Below are 24,380 nucleotides of genomic sequence, written 5' to 3' on the forward strand. Positions count from 1 at the left end.
CCCGCCTTGCTGGCTCCCGTACCCGGCGGTGGACAAGATCCTCCCTTACACCCGGCGCTATAGGGATGCTGCTTGCTGAGTGCTCCGGCTCCTGAGGAGCTTGGCGGCGCGAACCCCCGCTGGCACCATATTGGACATGTGTAGGCGTGGGACTGCAGAGAGCCGCCAGCTGAGCTGCGTCTCAAACTTCTCTCACTCCACTTATACCTCGATCAGTGTCCTGCATACTTGTCCTTGTTGGGGGAGGGGGTCTGGATACCATTTATTGGGTCTGCAAAAGTGATTTCCCAACCACCATTAATTACACAGGGCTGACTGTTCTTCCTGCAGTAACTGGCGGTGCACTAAGGAGACGAAGCCCTGGTTGGGAAATTAGACACCCCTTTGTTACACTGTAATAATAAAACTGTGTGCTGCAAAGTACACTACCTTATGTGTGTTTAGGGATAGTTGTCTGGATGTGAGTTCTGGACATCATATACCCCCTTGGAAACTGCTCCACAGCTGGCTTTTGGATCACTCAGAATGCCCCATGTAAATATATATATATATATATATATTAGTGTGTGTTCAGAACTGTTTTTTTCATATAGTGTGTAACCCGCTGCACACTCTGTTTTACCTTTTTTTGTCCCCTCGTTTTGTGCTTATTGCTATTATCACTATGGGCAAAACTGGAAATGCAGCTGGAGCTGCAGCTCGTCTGGAGAGACTTCCTAGAAATAATCTTCTGCATCCCCACCTGTGCATGGCTCATCCCCTCCCTCTCCTCAAGATCCTTCAGGAGGTTCTTCAGCAGAAGATGTTCTGCAATCTACTCAGCAGATCCTACAAGCTATTACCACTTCTGAGCACCGGGTGACTGAAAAAATCGGTCAGGTTCAAGCTGACATATCGCTCATCCATCATGATATGCAGAAAATCCAGGAATGAGTGGGGGACTGGAACAAGGTGTGTCTGACCTTGAGGATTTACTAACCCACTTAAGGACAGTGTTGCTGATCTGTCTTCCCAACTGGCGGCTGTCAAGACTAAGCTATCAGATATTGAGAGCCGACTCAGGCGGAACAACATTCGGTTTGTTGGGTTGCCGTAGAGGGTGGTAGGCTCGCAACCAGAAACAAAATCAAGAGAGCATTGCTACTATCACAAGTGAAGAAGTACAAAGCAGATATTGTTTGTTTTTCAGAGACACATCTCACTGGTAGCAAGGTCCTAGCTCTTAAAAAACTGTGGGTGGCTGTGGTGGCTGTTTCATTCCACTTTTTCACAAAATGCCAGAGGGGTCTCCATTTTAATTAAAAAATATGTAAATTTCCATCTAGAGCAGGCAAATAGATCAGTATGGACGCTTTGTTTTCCTTAGAGCTTTTGTTAACTCTACTCTTTTAAATATTCTTGCTGTGTATGTCCCCCCGCCCTACAGTAATGAAGTTTTACGAAAAGCAGCATCATTCATAGCACTGTCGCCTTCTACCCCAACTGTTTGTATAGGAGACTATAATAATAATGTAATGGACTTGATTTTGGACAGATGGAGAGAGACCCCGCATACTGATCTTCCTCTTTTCTCCCCTACCCCTTTTTCTAAATTAATATCAGAGCTTGGACTGGTGGATATTTGGAGAGTTCGATTTCCTCAGGAACTTCGGTACTCTTGCTATTCGGCTACCTTTAATACATCCTCCCGTATAGACTTGGCTCTTATATCCCCTGATCTGATCCCTAAAGTGGTGCAGGTTAGTTACCTACCTAGAGGAATCTCTGATCACTCACCTGTGTTGGTATTATTGGACAATTTAGTGTTCCAAGGTATTCAATTCTGTAAACTTAATCCATTCTGGCTAACGTTAATGGGAGAAGGGGCTGACTTGGTTGCTGAGTGTCGTGATTTTCAGATGCATAATGCCTCATATGGTGACCCCACTGTTAAACATGATGCATTTAAGGCATCTATTCGTGGCTCACTTATCAAAAAAGTGGTAGCCATCAAAAAATCTAGTAGAGAGGAGTTTCGTCTCGAGCAAACTTGTTGCCAGCTTGAGGCGGAATATCTTCTGTCTAAGACCCCTTCTGCACATGTGTGTTGGGATTTAGCACGGAAAGAATGGTCCAATTTTTTATTAGACAAGTCTAAACGTAAATTGTTGTTCTTTAGGCACACTCTATACTCACAGGCTGAAGTAGGTGGTAGTTACCTGGCCTTCCTCTCCAGGGTGGATAAAGGTAGTATGTATGTCCAGCAAATATTTGACTCTCAGGGGAATTTACAATGTTCTTGCTCTGATATTAATGAGGTTTTTCTTAACTATTACTCCTCATTATATACCTCTAAGGTGGCCTACACAGCAAGTCAGTTCACCGATTATCTTTCACAAATTCAGCTCCCACAACTGTCAAAAGAATCCGTTGATTTTCTAGACTCTCCCTTTACTGCTGAGGAGCTGGATGCTGCAGTTGCATCTTTCCCAAACAGTAAGGTGCCTGGCTGTGACGGAATACCCATAGAAATATACAAGCGCTTTAGGGAATTATACACCCCATATCTACTTGATTTATTTAATGCTCTTTTTGAATATGGCTCTTTACCTTCCTCAATGTTGGAAGCTATTATAATTGTAATTCTTAAACCGGGTAAGGACCCCACCTCCCCCAACTCTTATCGCCCTATTTCATTACTTTCCACAGATGTTAAGATACTGGCCAAAGTCTTAGCTACCCATCTGAATGCAGTAATCACGTATATCATTCATGAGGACCAGATGGGTTTTATGCCGGGGAAGTCTACGGTGCAGAACCTACTCTCTTCTGTCATTTGCAGAGGGGTGACCGGCCGGGACTCGGTGGAATGGGGTTATTTATGGGAGGTTCTTAACAAATGTGCTTTCAGTCCTAGATTTATACAGCGGGTTCGGTTGTTGTATGCTTCCCCGGCAGCCCGTATCTCAGTTAATGGATATGTATCGCCACCCTTTCCTTTGGAAAGAGGTACACGGCAGGGCTGCCCGCTTTCTCCAGCTCTATTTGCCCTTGCAATTGAACCCCTAGCTAGCTATTTGTGTATGTCTCCAGATATTAAAGGTCTTACGGTTGGGGACTCCATGGATGTTGTTGCATTATCTGCAGATGACATGCTTTTATTTCTTAGGGATGCTGATAACTCATTAACCTCTGTGCTGTGAATTATTAATCTATTTCTTACCCGGATATAATCCTCACTTACCCGGAAACTATACATTCACTTTCTGCCAAAAAACCTGCAATACAACTTACTGTTTTATTGAGAAGCATATTTGATGAAGTAACACTGACTTGTGGTTTGCCAACACTGTGTAATTTTCCATCTAACATCAACAAATATTTGATTTACTGGTAATCTGTAGATATTAACATCATTTTAAATACTTGCAAATCGTATTTCTTTCTGCAAACTTCACTGCTCTCTCATACAGCCACCACTCCTCCTCCTATTCTCATTTTACTACCAGTTTACACACCATCCACACTATGGCCAGGCTGGCAACACCCATTACTCATTGTCCTTCTAATCCTTTATTCTGTCCCCTGTTACCACCTCTATCCCTCTCTCCCAGTCTCCTACATCTCATCCTCTCTCCTCTCCTCTGTCTGCCTCCCTACCCCTCTTCTGTTTCCCCATTGCAATTCACTTCTGCCCCTTCACACCATTTATACCCCACCACTCAACCCTGCTCTCTCCCTCCTCTGCCTGTCTCCTCACCTCTCCTCCACCAGTATCAAACTGCACTCCCTCCCTGTCTCACGCATGCAGTCTCCCTTCCTAGCCAAGGCCCCAGCACCATCATCACACCCTCTTTATCCTCTCATTCCAAATTACTCCTACCTCAACGCTACAGCAATCCTGATAATCTCATTCACATCTCTCCCACAAACTCATACCCCCTATCCTGTGCACTCTGGAATGCCAGATCTATTTGCAACAAACTGGCCCCCACTCATGACCTTTTCATTTCCAACTCCCTGCACCTCCTGGCCATTACAGAAACCTGGATTACTCCTCATGACACCACTTCTCCTGCTGCTCTCTCTGCTGGGGGCCTCACATTCTCACACACACCCCGACCCAGGGGTCGCCATGGGGTTGGTGTTGGGATCCTTTTACCCTCAAGCTACACATACCAACTTATACCTCCAGAACCTTCTCTTACATTCTCTACATTTGAGGTCCATGCAATACGCCTCTACCAACCTACTAATCTTCGAGTTGCTGTAATTTACCGTCCACCTGGCATTTCCTCCAAATTCCTCAACAACTTTGCTTCCTGGCTACCTTACTTCCTCTCTTCTGACATTCCCTCCATTATTCTTGGTGATTTCAACATCCCTATCGATAACCCTACAAAATCACCTGCCTCTAAACTCCTCAACCTCACCTCTTCACTTGGTCTCTCCCAGTGGACCACCTCACCCTCCCATGTGAACGGGAGCTCACTGGATCTGGTTTTCACTCACCGCTGTGATATTTCTGATTTCTCCAATTCCCCTTTTCCCCTCTCTGACCACCACTTGCTCTCTTTCAATTTATCTATCTCTGCTTCCCCATCTCTCCCTCCTAAGGCTACCATCACAAAGCGTAACATTGAGGCTATTGACACCTCATCCCTATCCTCCCTGTTTGACTCCCTTCTCTCTCCTCTTCTCTCTCTCACATGCCCTGAACAAGCCACATCCCTATACAATGCATCTCTTACTTCTGCCCTTGACTCTGTTGCTCCGCCAACCACTATTCACCCTCGCAGATCAACACCTCAACCCTGGCACACCAAATGCACCAGATACCTACAGAAATGCTCACGTACTGCCGAGCGACAGTGGAGGAAATCACGCTCTAAAGCAGACTTCCTCCATTTCAAATTCATGCTCTCATCCTTCAGTACTGCCCTTTCCCTTGCTAAACAATCATACTTCAAAATCCTAATTTCTACACAGTCTTCCAACCCCCGGCGCCTCTTTGCCACTGTTAACTCCCTCCTCTGCCCACCACCACCTCCTCTCCCTACCTCATTGTCTGCTCTTGACTTTGCCACTTATTTCACATCCAAGATTGACTCCATACGTCAGGATATCACTTCCCACCAGACCAGCAACCAGCCACCACCCATCCCTTGCCACCCCTCCCCTTCCCTCTTACCAACTCTGACATCTTTCTCCCATGTATCTGGCGAGGAAGTCATGGCCCTCATCCGTTCCTCCCCCCCCACAACATCCCCGCTCGACCCTATCCCCTCCCACCTCCTCCGCTACCTCTCCCCTTCTGCCTGTTCCCATCTTGCCCACCTTCTCAATCTCTCCCTTTCATCAGGCACTGTCCCCTCTGCCTTCAAGCATGCTCTTGTCTCCCCTATTCTTAAAAAACCTACCCTTGATCCTAACACTCTCTCCAACTATCGACCCATCTTTCTCCTCCCCTTTGCCTCCAAACTTCTTGAGCGTATTGTCTATAATCGCCTCACTGCCTTTCTTTCCTCTCACTCACTGCTTGACCCATTCCAGTCTGGTTTCCGTTCTCTCCACTCCACTGAAACTGCCCTCACAAAAGTCTGCAATGACCTCCATGCAGCCAAATCTAAGGGCCACTACTCTCTGCTTATTCTTCTTGACCTCTCTGCTGCTTTTGACACTGTGGACCACCCTCTCCTTCTGCAAATCCTTCACTCTCTTGGTCTGCGTGATACTGCCCTCTCCTGGCTGTCCTCCTACCTCTCTGATCGTTCCTTCTCTGTCTCCTCTCATGATGCTACCCCCCCCCCACTTCCACTAACTGTTGGTGTGTCCCAAGGCTCTGTTCTTGGTCCTCTCCTTTTCTCTCTCTATACGTCCTCTTTAGGTGAACTCATTAGTTCTTTTAACTTCCAATACCACCTCTATGCTGATGACACTCAAATCTACCTCTCCTCCCCTGATCTCTCCACGGCTCTCCTCACTCGTACCTCAAACTGTCTTTCTGCTATCTCTTCCTGGATGTCTCAGCGCTTTCTTAAACTCAACATGTCTAAGACTGAGCTGATCATCTGCCCACCCTCCCGCACAGCCTCACCTCCCACAATCTCATTATCCATTGATGGCACAACTATCTCCCCTAGCCCCCAAGTACGCTGTCTTGGCGTAATCCTTGACTCCTCCCTCTCCTTCAAACCACACATTCAGCACCTCTCACAAACCTGTCATTTTCATCTCAAAAACATTTCTAGAATCAGACCTTTTCTCACCCAGGATGCCACTAAGATCATTATTCACTCACTGATTATTTCCAGACTGGACTACTGTAATCTCCTCTTAACTGGCCTCCCTGACAATTACCTCTCTCCACTCCAATCTATCCTCAATGCTGCTGCCCGGCTCATCTTCCTCACCAAACGCACTACGTCTACCTCCCCTCTCCTACAGGCCCTCCACTGGCTTCCCTTCCCTTTCAGAATCCAATTCAAACTTCTCACACTCACTTACAAAGCCCTTACCCACTCCTCTCCCATCTACATCTCTGACCTTATCTCCCTTTACTCTCCCACCCGTCCTCTTCGCTCTGCTAATGCACGCCGACTCTCCTGTCTTCTGATTACTTCCTCCCACTCCTATCTCCAAGATTTTTCACGTGCTGCTCCCTTTCTCTGTAATTCTTTACCTCTCCCCCTCAGACTCTCCACCTCTCTACAAAACTTCAAACGGGCTCTTAAGACCCATTTCTTTACCAAACCTAGCCAAATCTCAACATAACCCTCTGTTCCACGCTCTCTATGTACCCCATCTGTGTCATCCCTGTCTTTCTACCCCTCCCCTTAGAATGTAAGCTCTCACGAGTAGGGCCCTCTTCCCTCATGTGCTTATACTTTTCTTACTTTAATAATCCTCAACTGCCCAGATCCCACAGTTTTTTGACCACCTGGAACTTATCTCTATGTTTACTGGTGTAGTTATGCTTAGTTGCCCTGTACTTGTCCTATATTGTCTTCAACTGTAAGTCACTGTTTTCCTATTTTTTATGTGCATTTGTACTCTGTGATTGGGCTCTGCGGAACCCTTGTGGCGCCATATAAATAAAGGATAATAATAATAATAATAATAATAATAATAATAATAATAATAATTTGGGACCTATTCTGGTTTGCATATAAATTGGAACAAGTCCAGTATCTTTCCTATATCTGGTCCTCTTCCCGCTGTAATGGCTCCTCATTGCCCACTACAGTGGACTGTACGTTTTAAATATTTGGGAGTGTGGATTACTCCGTATTCTAATGACTATGTTGCACAAAATATTGATCCTGTGACAAATGATTTTAAAAAGAAAGCCCATTTGTGGAAAAAGCTTATACTTACTGTTATGGGCCGTATTAACCTGATCAAAATGTCTATTCAGCCCAGAAATCTATATTTGTTGCAACATTTACCTGTATATTTATATACCTAAAAAAATATTCTCTACTGTTGACGTATCATATCGTCTTTTATATGTGGAAATGGAACACCTAGAGTGGCCCTGAAAGCCCTAGTCAAATCCAAATTGGATGGTGGGTTGGGACTTTCCAATATACGCATTTACTATTCAGCCTCTCAGTTTGTCCACCTCTCTAATTGGATCCTGGATAAAGGTGGAGCTACATTGGCCGGGTTCTATGCCGAGTGGGTGAGGTCTCATAATTCAATTTCTACTGTCAGGCTCCCCTGTCTCTACTCTCCCTCCTCTTCTACGTCAAGCCCTGTTGGTGTGGCGTCTGACGCACACCTTTTTTGAATGGCAAGAATTAGGTGAAGAGTCTCCTTTATGGTTTAATGCTTCATATAAGGAACTACTCCATTTATCACAAGATAATATATGGCTGAGGGCAGGAGTCACATCAATCACTGGACCAACTGTAGAAAGGAGGTAATTTTAAGTATTTTGAGCAACTACACAATGATTATGTTATCCCTAATTCAGCCTTTTTCCGTTATCTCCAGCTACGTCATGCGGAGCAGGCGCAGTTTGGTAAATTTCCTTTAGCCATCTCAAAATGTCTGGTCAAAACTATGCTTGTTAATCTGAGCTCGAAGTGGCAGATCTCTACAATATATTCCGCATTAAACACATGTGCTAACATACATTTATTTGATCCTTTGAAAACTAAGTAGGAACAGAACTTAGGTGACCTTTCTGGCGAACAGTGGACACAAATGCTAAGCTCCATTAAATAAACTACCCCGTTTGTTAGGTATCAGCAAATCTCCTTTTATATAGTACATAGGGTGTACCTTACCCCAGTGTCTTTTCATAGAGCAAACCTCCGCTCAGATACTCGCTGTCCGAAGTGTGATGTGGTGGATGCTGATTTTTGGCATTTACTGTGGTCTTGTTCGAAAGTGCTTCCCTTTTGGACCGCAGTTTGGACCGATATTATTCTCACGGAGCCATCCCTACCTGAGATGAGTCCTAAAATATGTCTATTTGGGTTAGACATTGAGAAGACCCATTCATTAATACTATATCGATATGTTTTATGTCTAACCACTGTGGCAAAGGTGTTGATAGCGAGACAGTGGTTTTCTCCTAAGTGACCCAATATTTTTCAATGGAGAGCTCTAATCAATGATGTATCTGGGCATGTACGATTGATGTTTCGGTCCAGTGGTGCTATGTCTAAATACTATGTGAAATGGGACAGGTGGCATACCTCAGTATTTGGAGGGGGTACACAACTGTAGGGAAGGTTGTGAATGGGGACGCGGATAGGGATCTGGGGGACTGTCACACATATGCAGCAGCACTCATTATATAATAGTCCGTTTTATTCTTAAGGCTATACATCATCCTTGTTTCAGTTTTAGTCGCAATCCTGTTAAAGCTTCCTAATTGTATTATCGACAGTTGTCATACAGATAAATACTTCTCTTCTAGTATGATATTTTATTCAGACAGATATGTATACTGACCGGTATGCAGAAATGACCAGACATACACTGTTTAGTGTGTTGACTTGTTTATTTTTTTAACCTTACAAGTATTGTATTTTATTGTATACTTGTATATTCTGTTAAGATTAAACTGATAAAAAACTGCACAATTTATATTCAGAATGCCGCTGTCGGTCACCTGACCGCTAATCACGCGAACCCAACCCATTGGTAAAACACAATGTACAGTACAGTACCGTACTGTAGATTACAGTACTTACCGAGCTGGGCAGAAGGCTCCTCCTCCGCCTCAGTATCGATTACAAGGCGATCTGTGTGAAAAAGATAAAAAGTATTGTCAAATAAAAAAATGACAGTAATACTGTAGGAAGATAGTGTGTTTGTAACAATAATAATGGTTATCACTGCTGGAGCTCCCTTCCTCCTGGACGGCATGCACCTAGGGGGGTGGGGCACGAGGGACTGTGGAAAAATAACACTGCAACATAAGTTACGGCACAATTAAATACAGTACTTTAAATAATAAAAAAAAGTAAAGCATAAAATATCATATGATATCGCCGGCATTCGGGATGATGGCGCTCAGTATCCCGCCGACAGCATCCCCAATGCAAAAATAGCAAATGCAAACATCCCGACAAGGGTTCGTTAAGTACTGTATAGTGCCCAATGCTTAAAGAAGGGTGGTACGGAGTATTATTAAGAAATCTGGTGGTGGTATGCAGTACCATCAGCCCTCCACTGGGGCATGACTTATAAGTAGAAATGAGCGGGTTCGGTTCTCAGAGAACCGAACCTAACCGAACTTCACGTCTTGAGCCCGGATCCGAGTCAGGCTCGGATTTTCCCGCCTGACTCGGAAACCCGAACGCGGCAAAACGTCATCATCCCGCTGTCGGATTCTCGCGGGATTTGGATTCCATATAAGGAGCCGCGCGTCACGGCCATTTTCACTCCAGTCTCGGAGAGTGTATTGAGAGGACGTGTCCTCAGTGTTCAGTGTCTGTGTGGGGGCGGGAAAGTGGGGTGGCGAGTCTTGTGCTGTGTTGTGCTGCTCAGTCCAGTCCAGTGTAGTCACAGTGTTGGTGTCCTCTGCTGCCATATATCCAGTGTAGCTGTATAAAGTGGTGCTGTGTTGTGCTGTCCAGTCCAGTGTAGTCAGTGTATTGTGCTGCATCAGTCCAGCCAGTCACAGTGTTGGTGTCCTCTGCTGCCATATATCCAGTGTAGCTGTATAAAGTGGTGCTGTGTTGTGCTGTCCAGTCCAGTGTAGTCAGTGTATTGTGCTGCATCAGTCACAGTGTTGGTGTCCTCTGCTGCTATATATCCAGTGTAGCTGTATAAAGTGGTGCTGTGTTGTGCAGACCAGTCCAGTGTAGTCAGTGTATTGTGCTGCATCAGTCCAGCCAATCACAGTTTTGGTGTCCTCTGCTGCCACAGTCAAAAGGGCGACAGCCCAAGGGTCGACTCGGTCAAAAGGTTGACACTCAATGTTCTAAAACATTTTTTAATCCCAATTTGTTGAAAAGCGCTCCCTCGTGAGCTTGCTTCACTCACTACACTTCAGGCGCAGTGGGTCGCTTCGCACAGCAAAACTTTACTAATGGTGATACAGTACTGTACAGTAGTTTGGGACATGGATAGTCAATTTGATGAAATGTGTTCGCTCGCCACGCTTTGGGCTCGGTTACTAATGGTAATAGTCTTTGACATGGATAGTAAATGCAGCAAAAGTTGGAAAAAATAAAAAATAAAAAAATAAAAATATGGTTGACCTTTTGACCCTGCAGACATTTTGATCCTGTTGACCTTTTGACCCTGTTTACCTTTGCACACTGTTTACCGTGTGACTGTCGACACTGTCGACCTAATGAATATCGACCATTAGTGGACATTTTTACAGTGGTGTATATCTACAGGTACTGTATAGACTGGATACCTGCTGCTACAGCAGAGCCTGTTTTATTCAGGATCTGTAATTACAGTAACTTAAAGCACAGTAATCTACTGTACAATACTTACAATTCCGGATGTTCTGGAGGTGTCCAGGGGTCCTCCTCACGAGGTCAACCCACCTCCTCTGGAGTGACCTCGCCATCCTGCGCCTGTTGTATTCCTGTAGGATTGCCCTGCTGGCCCCCCTGTATGCCCTCAGCTTCTCCTCATTACTGGCAAGAGCTCGGTCAAGCCAGTGAACGAGGAGTCGCAGCTCTCCCATTCTGCAGGGCCTACCATGGCGTGCTGCCATTATCCCCGCAGCATGGAGCATACAGCATACAGGGTCAGAGATGTGCATCCGAGACATGCGTCCAAGATGTGCGTCTGAGACATGTGTCCCAGGCGTGCGTCCCAGGTTGTTCTGAACTGGTATATACTGTACAGTATTGTGTGCAACGGCAGACAGTTACAGTAGTTATGGAGACTGTTGTTTTCCTGTGTGCATAATCATATTCAAACTTCCTGTTGGTTTTGATTATACCATAACAGCTATGGGATTTGGACACTCATACTCTACAATACAGTACAGTGTATCCCTAACATCAGTGGACCATAGTTTGTAACACGTTCTATACTATAGCTGTGGCTGGAACATGATTTGTGTCTGTATACACTATTTAAATTAATCCTCATTCTATGGGAATTACATATGAATGCACAGAACCCTCATATGATATGAATCTTTGTTTTACATTATCGCTTGTGTCTGTATACACTATTTAAATTGATTGATTTATTGGTTACTTTTTTTGAGTGACAGCAGAGAATGAATAATACAGTACTCACTGTCTGTGAAATGAGCAGGCTTCCAGGGGAGGGGAAAGGGGGAAGGGGGAGGTGGTTCAAAGACACTACAGATACTGTATTGTCTTTAAACACAGTATTTAGCACCCACCCCACCCCTTCCCCTTTCCCCTTCTCCTGGGAGCCTGCTCATTTCACAGACAGGGAGGGAGGTAAGGTTACAATAAATTGACAACACAGTACTATACAGTATGTAAATGAAGAGCTGATAAGAAGTGCAGTCACTTTGATAGAGCCACAAGCTCTTGTGTAAATGTGAGCAGTGATCCCTTCTAATACAGTACAGCACAGATTCTCTAACGTCAATGAACGACAGTATTGCTCGAACAGTTAGTTGCGTCTGTATACACTACAGTATTTATATTTATTGATATTTCTACGGGACTCCATTGCCACTGTTTTAGATAGCGGAATGAGACGCTCCTGCAGATTTACCCTGAGTTATGTAAATCCTGTGTGCACACTTCTATTGAATGTGAAGGTATATTACAATAGATTTAAAAAAAAATTAATAAAGTGTCAGGAAAAAATAAACATGCATTCGCACTTTGGGAATCGAACTTAGGACTTTAAGCATGGGAAGCAGCACACTTCACCACTTGGACACGATGCCTTATGATAGGTACACAAGCTCATGTGTAAATGTACTGTAAGCAGTGATCCCCTCATACTGTACAATACAGCACCTATACCTAGCGCCAATGGACCATAGTTTGTAACACGTTCTATAGTCTAACATGATTTGCGTCTGTATACACAATTTATATTAATCGCTCATTCCACGGGAATTATGAACTCACAGACCCTAACATCATAAGAAACTTTGTTTTACACGTTCGCTTGTGTATGTACACACTATTTTAATTGATTGATTTATTGGTTCATTTTGTTGGGTGACTGAATAATTTCTGCAGAACAAAGAATGAATAATTTCTGCATAACATGGTATTTAGCAACCACCTCCCTCCACCCCCTTCCCCTGGGAGCCTGCTAATTTCACAGACAGGGAGGGAGATCAGGTTACAATAAGTTGATAACACAGTACTATACAGTATGTAAATAAAGAGCTGATAAGAAGTGCAGTCGCTTTGATAGAGACACGAGCTCTTGTGTAAATGTTAGCAGTGATCCCTCCTCATACAGTACAGCACAGATTCTCTAATGTCAATGAATGACAGTATTGCTCGAACAGTTAGTTGCGTCTGCATACACTAATTATATTTATTGATATTTCTATGGGACCTCATTGCTGCTATTTTTTTTATAGCGTATTGAGACATTCCTGCCACTTTGTCCTGATATATTTAAAACCTGTGTGCATATTTCTATTGAATGTGAAGGTATATTACTATAGATTAAAAGAAAAAAATAATAATAAAGTGTCAGCAAAAAATAAACATGCATTCGCACTTTGGGAATCGAACCCGGGACTCTAAGCATGGGAACCGGCACACTTCACTACTCAGACACGACGCCTCATGATAGATACACAAGCTCATGTGTAAATGTACTGTAATCCCTTCCCATTGGTTTTGGTGTATGCTGTTTTACGGGACTTGGACGCTCAATGAACTACAGTATTGCTTTAACACATTAATTGCAACTGTATACTCTATTTTTATTTATTGATTTGTCAACATCAATGGACTGCAGTATTGCGTTAACACATTAGTTGCGTCTGTATACACTGTTGGTGAATAAAAAAGAACAGCTTCATATAATGGCGGCAACACGGTTAATTAACAATGGGGCCAATCTGATCCTCTCAGAGTTCAGGGTAATCTTGAACTCTGAGAGGATCACATTGGCCCCATTGTTAATTAACCGTGTTGCCGCCATTATATGAAGCTGTTTTTTTTATCCACCTATAGTGTCAGGGTCAAACATTCCTATATCTAAGATCGGTCATCAACCAAACCAAAGTCTGAGAAATTGTATATTGAATTATTTTTTAACATAAAATCAAGTCAGGTGGCTACCTGCCACAACCAATTTGGCTTTATACTTATTCCAATCAGCGATCCCTATTTCAATCAGGATCCTTTTAATATATTGGGCATTTGATATTGTACCCCTGAAGAAGTCCCAGCAGGGACGAAACGCGTTGGATTTTATCAAGACACTGTATTTCCACATGCTACCTGTTGTTAAAGAACTGCTACAGAAGTTGATTACAAACCAGTTAAAACTTGGAACTTCTTCTCTGTGAGACTGTACAGATGCCACATGTATATTGTTGTATGTACACAATAAAAACACAAATTGATTTTTAATAAAGGTCAAGTGTTTTAGCACGTTCGTTTGCTATGTATAAACTATTTTTTTTATTGACTGTCTCCGTCTGACCAGTGGTCGGTGTGTACAGTACACAGTAACATTACAGTTGTCACTGACCATTTGCCAGAGCTTGTAGACCAATCTGCCGCTATTCGCTCTAAAGTACTGGTTTAGTGGAGCATTAGCCACCCAGTAGTGGAGATGTGTATTGCATGTTGAGTATGTAGTCGTGCCACAACACGCCAGTCCGTGCATAAACTCAACAACCTAAGCTATCGCCTAGGTGCGACTAAACCTCAGTTTAGGCGGAGAAACGGCAAAGATGAGGGAGGCTCCATCTGTATTATAATGATATCCGGACTCTGGGTCAACAGCACTTAGGTCGACACACATTAGGTCAATGCCTATTGGCAGACAGTGACTAGGTCGACACCAGAAATAGGTTGACACAGCCATTAGGTCGACATGGAAAACGGTTGACATGAGTTTAAAAAAAAAATCTTTTTTGTACTTTTTCATACTTTACGATCCACGTGGACTACAATTGGGAACGGTAACCTGTGCTGAGCGCAGCGGTAGCGGAGCAAGGAACCTTGACAGAAGGGACACGGTGCACTAATTGGAGTTCACGGTCACTTTTACGGAGAAAACAACACCAAAAAAACATAAAAGACTCATGTCAACCTTTTTCCATGTCGACCTTGTTCATGTTAACCTAATGTCCATGTCAACCTATTTTCTGTGTCGACCTACTCACTGTTTACCAATATGTGTCGACCCTGAGTCCCATACCCATTATAACATACCATTGATACAAATGAAATTAATAGAGTGTCAAAAGGGTGTTTAAAACTCAAAGTGTGTAAAGAACACTTGATATGGAAATTGCTTAGCACATATGTGCATAACAGATCTGTATAATAAAACATATGCACATTACTAATACAAATGACAGAAGCACTGTCAAGAATTATAAATCACTCCATAATATCCAGCTATAGTGGTTACTAATACCCCTTTCAGACATATAACCTGGGAATTTCCCTGCTTCAGACCTGGGATTTTCTCTTCAGCAGAAACCCGGGTTTTTCTACAGACCCCCTTTCACACGGGTGGTCTTCTGTATGCCGAATGTCGGGATCCCGGTGCACAGTATACCTGCGCCGGAATCCCGACACCCGGCATACCGACAACTATTCTCCCTCGTGGGGGTCCACGACCCCCCTGGAGGGAGAATAAAATACTGTGGCGCTCATAGCGCACCACCGTGCCCGCAGCGTGGCGAGCCCTGCGAGCCCACAAGGGGCTCCTTTGCGCTCGCCACGCTGTCGGTATGCCAGCGGTCGGGCTCCCGGCGCCGGTATGCTGGTCGCCGGGAGCCCGAGCGCCGGCATACCGTACTACACCACTTTCACACTACACCACAGACCAGGGAAATTCCCGGGTTGGCCTCTTTCAGACATAAGCTGGGTTTTCCAGTTTTGAGGGCAGTCTCATCATTTTAAGGGGATGGTTTGCAGGCACGCAATAATAAGGTCACGCAAAGGGAAGGGCAGGCTATAAATGGACTGGGTGTGGTGCCCATAATGCATTGCTGGATTCATGGCTAACAAGCATTTGTGTAGCATGGAGAGTTTGTTTGCTGTGGTGGAGTTACTGTTTTACACAGCAAATGATGCTCTCATGAAGATGCTCACCCTGTTCTGAATTGCACAGAGTGAGCTGAAAAGTTGAAGGGAGATATTTTTGGAGGAGAGGGAGACCAACTGCCGACATTATTTATGTCGGAGGAGGGCCTTGATCATGATCTGCGTCTCATCCATATCGTGGATAACCGGAGGGTCATTTCGCACACTGTGGGCTCGAGATTGCAGACAGGGTGAGGCCTTTTGGGCTATGGTGGATGCATTTAAAGAGAACCAGTGGAAGGCACATTTTAGAATGTTGCATGGCACCTTTAATTACCTCCTGGGACTCCTCACCGCAGCACTTACCAGGAACACCACCCGCTGGAGACAGCCCATTTCCCCAAGCAGGAGACTAGCGATTTTTTTGGAGTGGTATGCCACCCCTGGTGAGTACCGCACCATCTCCTACTATTTTGGTGTTGGTATCTCCACCGTGTGTGTTTTGGTATGTGAGGTAACGAATGCAATCCTGGACACCTTGTATCACCGGTTTATTGCCCTACCCCAGGGGCAGCGACTGGATGAGACTGTGTCTGGGTTTTTGCATTGCAGTTACCCACAGTGTGCTGGAGTGATTGATGGCACCCACATCCCCATAATAGCTCCCCCAGACAGCCCAGCTGACTACCACAACAGGAAGGGGTGGAATTCAATTATTCTACAAGCAGTCGTTGACCATAGATATTGGTAAGTCACTGTCATATTTTTTATTTGGATGTATACTTGCATGCAGTGTATAGGGACTATATGTGTATATTTGTAACAATATAATATCTGTATTTCCCAGCTTTACCGATGTCTTTATTGGCTGGCCTGGTCGTGCACGTGACGCTCGTGTGCTAGCCAATTCGGATCTGTTCAAGATTGCGGAGGAGAGACAAAATGGGTGGCTGTTTCCTCAAACATATGTGCTATTCTGATTTGCTTCTATGACCAAACTGCATTTACATTGGAGCCTCTGCAAGCAAGGATTTTTTTATTTCCTTTAATAAATTGGTTTGTTTGGATAATGGGTGTCAAACTAGTGGCCCTGCAGTATTGGAATTTTACATCCCAGCATACCTTTCCATTGTTTTTGGATTAGGGGCATGCTGGGATGTATAATTACAGAACAGTGATACTGGTGCTTGGTAGTAAGGAATGTATACACTGAAATAGTGTTGTAAATGGTTTTAGGGGGTCGTGCAGATGAGCCCAAACTGTGCATTTCTATATGCCGGGTTCTTGACCACCAGAATGCCAGCAGGGGTGCGAGTGCAGCAAAGGTCCTGGACACCCAGTAGTGGGAATAGCTGTGGTGGCACTGCTGGCATTCTGTTGGTCAGGATTCCAGTGTCGGTATTCTTACTACTTCCCTTTACAAGTTCTCCATGTATACTGTAATGTGTTACAAATATATTATGCAAAATATGGGCCAGATACTTGTATTGATATCAGTGGTGAGTACACGTTCCAAAAGCATATAGCTGCCATGCATATAATATTTATTAAAACAATTTTCTTTTGTAGACGTCAAAGTTTGTGGACGGTGTGGAGGTACCTGTTCATACATTGGGGATGCCGCATACCCATTATGGAGTTGGCTTATGAAAAGATACAGCCAACAGGTTCAGCTTTCACCGGAGTAGATCCACCTACAGCTCTGCCAGCGCGAGGGACAGATGCAGGCTCCAAAAGGTGGTCAGAACAGCAGAGAAGATCATCGGGCCGACCTTCCCTCAGTCCAGGACCTGTCCATAGCTAAAAAGCAGGCAACAAAGATAGTAAAAGACACCCCGGCCACATCATGTTTAACTTGCTTCCTTCAGGCAGGCAATACAGGGGCGTCCCCGCCAGGTCCACCAGAAGCCTCAAAAGTTTCTTTCCCCAAGCGGTCTGCCTGCTGAACTCCTGAACATTGACTGACTAGACGTAAATGTAACTAACTTGTTTCCCTACGGTATGCCTTTCTGTGTGACTTTACTTGCCCCCCCCCCCACCTGCTTATCTGTTACCTATTTGGCTGTTGTATAGCAAACCGAAGACAAATTCCTAGTATACGCAAGTATACCTTGCCAATAAAGCCGATTCTGATTCTGATACCCTCAGCTCTGCCCGAATGGTGGTGGAGAACGCATTTGGACAGCTGAAGGGACGTTGACACTGTCTATTAAAGCGCAATGATGTGAACATTTGTATTGTGACTGATGTTGTTGCTGCTTCCTGCATTCTACATAACATCTGTGAGATGCAGAGGGATCAATACCTGCCAGAGTGGGATGTCCTGGAGGAGCCTGTTGGGAGTGATCCTGTTCCCCTAACCACCCTCTCTTTTGGGCAAAGTGCTCAGAGTGCATCAGAATGAATACGAACCATGGCCCTCATTCCGAGTTGTTCGCTCGTTATTTTTTTCCGCAACGGAGCGATTTGTCGCAAACTGCGCATGCGCAATGTTCGCAGTTCGTCTGCGCCAAGTAAATTTGCTAAAAAGTTTGGTATTTTACTCACGGCTTAACGAAGAAATCTCTTCGTTCTGGTGATCGTAGTGTGATTGACAGGAAGTGGGTGTTTCTGGGCGGAAACTGGCCATTTTATGGGTGTGTGTGAAAAAACGCTGCCGTTTCTGGGAAAAACGCGGTAGTGGCTGGAAAAACGGGGGAGTGTCTGGGCGAACGCTGGGTGTGTTTGTGACGTCAAACCAGGAACGAAACTGACTGAACTGATCGCAGTGGCAGAGTAAGTCTCGAGCTACTCAGAAACTGCAAAGAAATTTCTTTTCGCAATTCTGCGAATCTTTCGTTCGCAATTCTGCAAAGCTAAGATTCACTCCCAGTAGGCGGCGGCTTAGCGTGTGCAAAGCTGCTAAAAGCAGCTAGCGAGCGAACAGCTCAGAATGAGGGCCCATGATTGTTAATAATTTAAATTCCATGTTAGGAATACAGTAATCCTATCTCCTATATAATAAACCAGAGTGACTGTGTGTATAATGCTGGGCATGGCTAGGAGCTCTCATTGGGTTAGCAGCAGGTCTATCACACCCAGTCCACAGCTGATTGGTCGAGAAATGCCCTCCCACACAGGTTACATCCAATGGGAGGCTCTATCCTTTGGCTGCTGTGTGTTCCCAGAGCAAGATTAACAATTTGGCTGATGGAGCTGCAGCTCCAGGTCCACACCCCAAAATAGGCCCACTGCATCTGCAGCAACATACCCTCCAACAATTTACACATAAAAATCGGGACAAATTTGAAAAGGGGGCGTGGTCACTGGTAAAGTGGTGGGGGTGGGGTGGCCACGCCCCTTTTCCTATACTTTCAATGGAAGTTTGGAGAGCCAAAAATCAGTACAGACCATAAAAAGGTACTGTACCTGCCAAAAAGGTACAGCTGGAGGGTATGCCATTGCATCTGCAGCAAGTCTATGCACTGTAGATAATGAAAAAAAAAACCTTTTACTGCAGTGTCCTATGGGGGACATTTACTAAGCAGTGATAAGAGCGGAGAAGTGAGCCAGTGGAGAAGTTGCCCCATCAACAAATCAGCAGCTCTGTATAATTTCATAGTATGCAAATTATAGATGTTACTTCAGTGCTGATTGGTTGCCATGGGCAACTTCTCCACTGGCTCACTTCTCCGCTCTTATCACTGCTTAGTAAATGTCCCCCTATGTCCTACTTCCAGTCCACCCTGCCCACTCTGATATCAACAAACCACACTCCCTAGCCGCGGCGCAGGTGGCATAAAAGCTGCTGCGGCCACAGGCATAGATGTGTATAAAAGCGGCGCAGTGGAAGGCTTCATAGCCCTCCCTGCACCGCATACTCTCTGAGCCCCAGAGCCTCCTCTGTGCGTGATGTCACAGAAGTGTCTCCCTGCCACAGCCACACCTGGATCCCCAGAGGCCCTGATTCCACAACACTGCACCTGGGCTGCCGGCCTGGATGCCCCAATATAGCTAATAGAGTGGATAGAGTGGGTGATATCGTGGAGGGTAATGTCTGGACGCTGAATCAATGTACAAGGTGACAGTGCTGTGCTGTGCAGTGCAGTGCAGTGGGTGGGCAGTGTCACTGACACTGCACAGCACTCTCACCTTTTACATTGATTAAGCGAGTCAGTCAGTTCTGCCAGCCAGTCACTATTGTTAGCGCCGGTGTCCCAACACGCCGCATTACAGAGAAGTAGATGCACTAAATAAACTACAGCTCCCAGCAGCCCTTAGCGTCGAAGCATTCCGGCTCTAAGGCCTGCTGGGAGCTGTAGTTTATTGAGTGCATCTTCTTCCCTGTAATGCGGTGCGTTGGGACACTGGCGCTAGCAATAGTGACTGGCTGCTTGGCTGCTGTGTGAGTCTCCGGGAGAGCCACTGCCAAAGCAGGACAGCAGCTTAGCTGCTTCCATGAGGAGAAGCAGGAGAAGCATTTATTGCCCCTCCTCCACTTGCAGTACCTCCGGGCCCCATCTGTGGCACCCCCACACCTCTCCTCCACCACCTGTGGTGGCTCCGAAACCCCTCCCCCACCCACAGCACCACTGCACCCACCCCTCCCCCACCGACGGCACCCCCCACAACCACCCCTCCTCCACCTGCAGTGGCTCTGGATTCCCGCCCGTGGCACCCACGCACCTGCCCCTCCTCCACCTGTGGCACCACTGCACCAGCCCTTCCCCCACCCATGGTACCCCCGCAACCACCCCTCCCCCACCAGCGGCACCCCCAGATCCCCTCCCCATCCACGTTTCCCCCGCACTCGCCACTCGCCCAACCACAGCACCTACTAGGTGATTCATCAGGCCCTGCGTGCGCTGTTCATGCAATTGCAAGGGGCTACGACCCCATAACCATTGTATGCCCTTTGTACGTGCAATATTTAACCACTCACATTATGATTGGAGGTAATACTCCATATAATACAAATATTGCACGCCACAAGGGCGTGCAAGGGTTAAGGGGGCATAGCCCCTTACGACGGTGTGAACAGCGCCCGTAGAGCGCAATGAATTGCCTAGTACTGTGAATATAATATATATATATATATATATATATATATGTGTAGAAAGGAATGACACAGCGCCACTTGTGAGTTGGGTTCTCAGTAAAACATGAAAAGTAAAATTGCTAAAAAACACACGTAACCTTGTTAAAAGGTGTCTGCCAACCCTTAAGTGTCACGATCCGGGTATCTGGACGCCATTACCTGCCTTTCAGATGTCTCCTGAGGCTCGCTCAGCGTTCCAAGGCCGGATCTCATCTGTGTCCACATACTGCACATTCCTCCTGTCACGCTGAGATGCTGTCACAGCGGCGCCATGTTTGAATCCTGCATGGCGTCTCCCGGTATCCGCGGCCTCCGCCGCCGCTCCTGTGTTGTGGGTGCAGGTTGTCAGTGTGGTCTTCATGCCTGCCGCGGCCTCCGTTGTCATCCACGAGTCTCGGCATGCGTTTGTCGGTCTGGCGTCTCCTATCCTCTGTGGCCGGCGCCGCCATTGCAGTTGTGTTTCCGCGTGGTTTCCCAGGCCAGTTTTCCCTCCGGGTTCTGGCATGGGCGCAGCCATGTTGGATCTAATCACATGTCTCAGTTCCTCCAATCCACTGCCTCTGGAAATCTGCATAATTGCCCAGCCAATGCCTGCATTGCTGCAGGTATAAGTATCCTGTGCCTGGGCTAGGAAATCGTCAGTGCTTTGTTTGTCATACCTTGTTCCAGTCTCTCTCCTGTGGTTGTGTTTCCAGGTTCCAGCTCCTGTCTCCAGCATCCACCAAAGAGACCCGCACCTGCCTACCATCCTGCGGTGCAGCCTGACTCTGCAGTCCTCCGTGGCTGATCCAGTTTCCAGCTTCCAGCTATTTCATCTGCTTCCAGCAGTATCCAGTACCACCGGTAATCATCCTTCAATTCCTCTGTTTCCACGCTCCCTAGCATCTTACTACATTCCCTCCGTGTTTCATCACCTGGCTGGTTCCACCCAGCATTCATTCAGTGACTTTATCATCTGGCTGATTCCATTCCGCGTCCACTCCGTGTCTTACCACCTGGCTGGTTCCATCCAGCAATTACAACAGCTGATTCAAGTTACCAACTTCATCTGTTCCATCTACTGGCATGTTCTTTGGATATCTTCACTACTACAGCCAGGCCTGGTAAGGTTATTCCCTCTAAGGACTGTAACAGCTGTTCTTACCTACCAGTGTCCTGTGTAACCATTTCATGGTCAGAGTGCTCCAGGAATCATATTATTTATTATTGCCATTATTTACCTTGAATGCTGTTTGTTTACACGGAGTCTGTTAATAAACTTTTATTTTGACTTTTACCTGGTTGTCATGGTCACACCTTCGGGTTTCCTTTTAACACTTACATGTCCAGGGGTCTGATTAAACCTCCCCGGTTTAAGTTCCTCTCAGCCCCTACAACTGAGGCTTTCTCCTGTCAGCCAAAACCCTCAGTTGTGACAGTAAGCACTGACCATATGAATCCAGCCTGAGACCAGGATCAAGCGGCTAGGCCGATGCAAGAACTGGCAGCCAGACTCGAACATCAGGAGGCTGCACAAGGCCACATCATCCGCTGTCTCCAGGATCTCTCTACGCGGCTGGATGGGATTCAAACGACCCTCCGTGGACCTGGCACGTCCGGTGCGTCCACTACAGTGACACCAGCTGTAACCCCACCCACCTTACCCATTTCCATTCCACGTCTTCATCTCCCAACGCCAGCAAAGTTTGACGGATCTCCAAGGTTCTGCAGGGGATTTCTTAACCAATGCGAAATCCACTTTGAGCTTCAGCCTGGCAATTTTCCCAGCGACCATACTAAAATTGCCTATATCATTTCCCTTCTCAGCGGCTCAGCCCTTGACCGGGCATCACCTTTATGGGAGAAGTCTGATCCCCTGCTGTCCTCTTATACGGACTTTGTGGCAACATTCAGGCGCATCTTCGACGAGCCAGGCCGGGTAACCTCTGCTTCATCTGAGATTCTCCGTTTACGCCAGGGAACGCGTACTGTGGGACAGTATCTCATACAGTTCAAAATCCTGGCATCCGAACTGGCATGGAACGACGAGGCCCTGTATGCTGCATTCTGGCATGGCTTATCAGAACGCATCAAGGATGAGTTAGCTACCAGAGACTTGCCCTCTAAGTTGGATGAGCTAATTTCTCTTTGCACGAAGGTTGATCTACGTTTCAGAGAGAGAGCAACCGAGCGAGGAAGATCGTCTGCTCCAAAATCTTCTGCTCCTCTTCTTCGTCAACCGTCTCCATCCAAGGATGAGCCCATGCAAATTGGCCGTTCCCGTCTATCTCCCGCTGAGCGCCGAAGACGTCTCTCTGAGTCTCTCTGTCTCTATTGTGCAGCTTTGTCTCACATTATCAATGCCTGTCCCAAACGTCCGGGAAACTCCAAATCCTAGCTCGCCAAGGAGAGGGCTGGCTAGGAGTAATGATCTCCTCTCCATCTCCTCATGATTGTAATCTCCCAGTCTCGCTCCAAATTGCTCAACGTTACAGGAACGTCATTTCCCTCCTTGATTCCGGAGCAGCTGGGAATTTCATAACCGAAGCTTATGTTAAACGGTGGTCCCTACCCACCGAGAGACTTCCTTCGTCCATCTCCTTAACTGCAGTAGATGGCAGCAAGATTTTCGACGCAGTTATTTCTCTAAGGACTCTACCAGTTCATCTGAGAGTGGGAGTTCTTCATGCAGAATTTATTTCCTTTCTAGTGATTCCCAGAGCCACACATCCAGTGGTTTTGGGCCTTCCATGGCTCCGTCTCCACAATCCGTCGATTGACTGGACGACTACGCAAATACTAGCATGGGGTCCCTCCTGTGCTAAGACTTGTTTGTCCAAAGTGCTTCCTGTTTGTTCTTCTTTCCCCAGGTCGTCTGATGTTCCACCTCCTCCATATCAAGACTACATGGACGTGTTCAGTAAGGCTTCTGCTGATATCCTTCCTCCTCATAGAGAATGGGAATGCCCAATTGATCTCATTCCAGGGAAGGTTCCACCTCAAGGCTGAACTTACCCGTTGTCTCTGCCTGAGACGCACTCCATGGAGGAGTACATCAAAGAGAACCTGGCGAAAGGTTTTATCCGACCTTCTTCTTCTCCAGCTGGCGCAGGATTCTTCTTCGTTAAGAAGAAGGACGGTGGTCTGTGACTGTTCATCGATTACAGAGGTCTGAACGACATTACCGTCAAGAACCGGTATCCTTTACCTTTGATTACAGAGCTCTTTGATAGAGTCAGCGGAGCAACCATCTTTACAAAGTTGGATTTTAGAGGTGCCTACAATCTCATCCGGATCCGTGAGGGCGACGAGTGGAAGACCGCTTTTAACACCCGTGATGGACATTATGAGTACCTCGTCATGCCCTTCGGATTGAGCAACGCTCCAGCTGTCTTCCAACATTTCGTGAATGAGATCTTCAGAGACATCTTATACCGCCATGTCGTGGTTTATCTAGATGATATCCTCATCTTTGCCAATAATCTGGAGGAACATCGTTTCTGGGTAAAGGAGGTTCTGTCCCGTCTCCGTGTCAATCATCTCTATTGCAAATTGGAGAAATGTGTCTTTGAAGTTAAATTCATTCCGTTCCTAGGTTACATCGTGTCCGGTTCCGGACTAGAGATGGATCCTGAGAAACTACAAGCAATCCAGAATTGGCCGATACCCTTAACCCTCAAAGGGGTCCA

The sequence above is a fragment of the Pseudophryne corroboree genome, chromosome 4, assembly GCF_028390025.1.
Source record: "Pseudophryne corroboree isolate aPseCor3 chromosome 4, aPseCor3.hap2, whole genome shotgun sequence".
In the NCBI taxonomy this organism is placed as follows: domain Eukaryota; kingdom Metazoa; phylum Chordata; class Amphibia; order Anura; family Myobatrachidae; genus Pseudophryne; species Pseudophryne corroboree.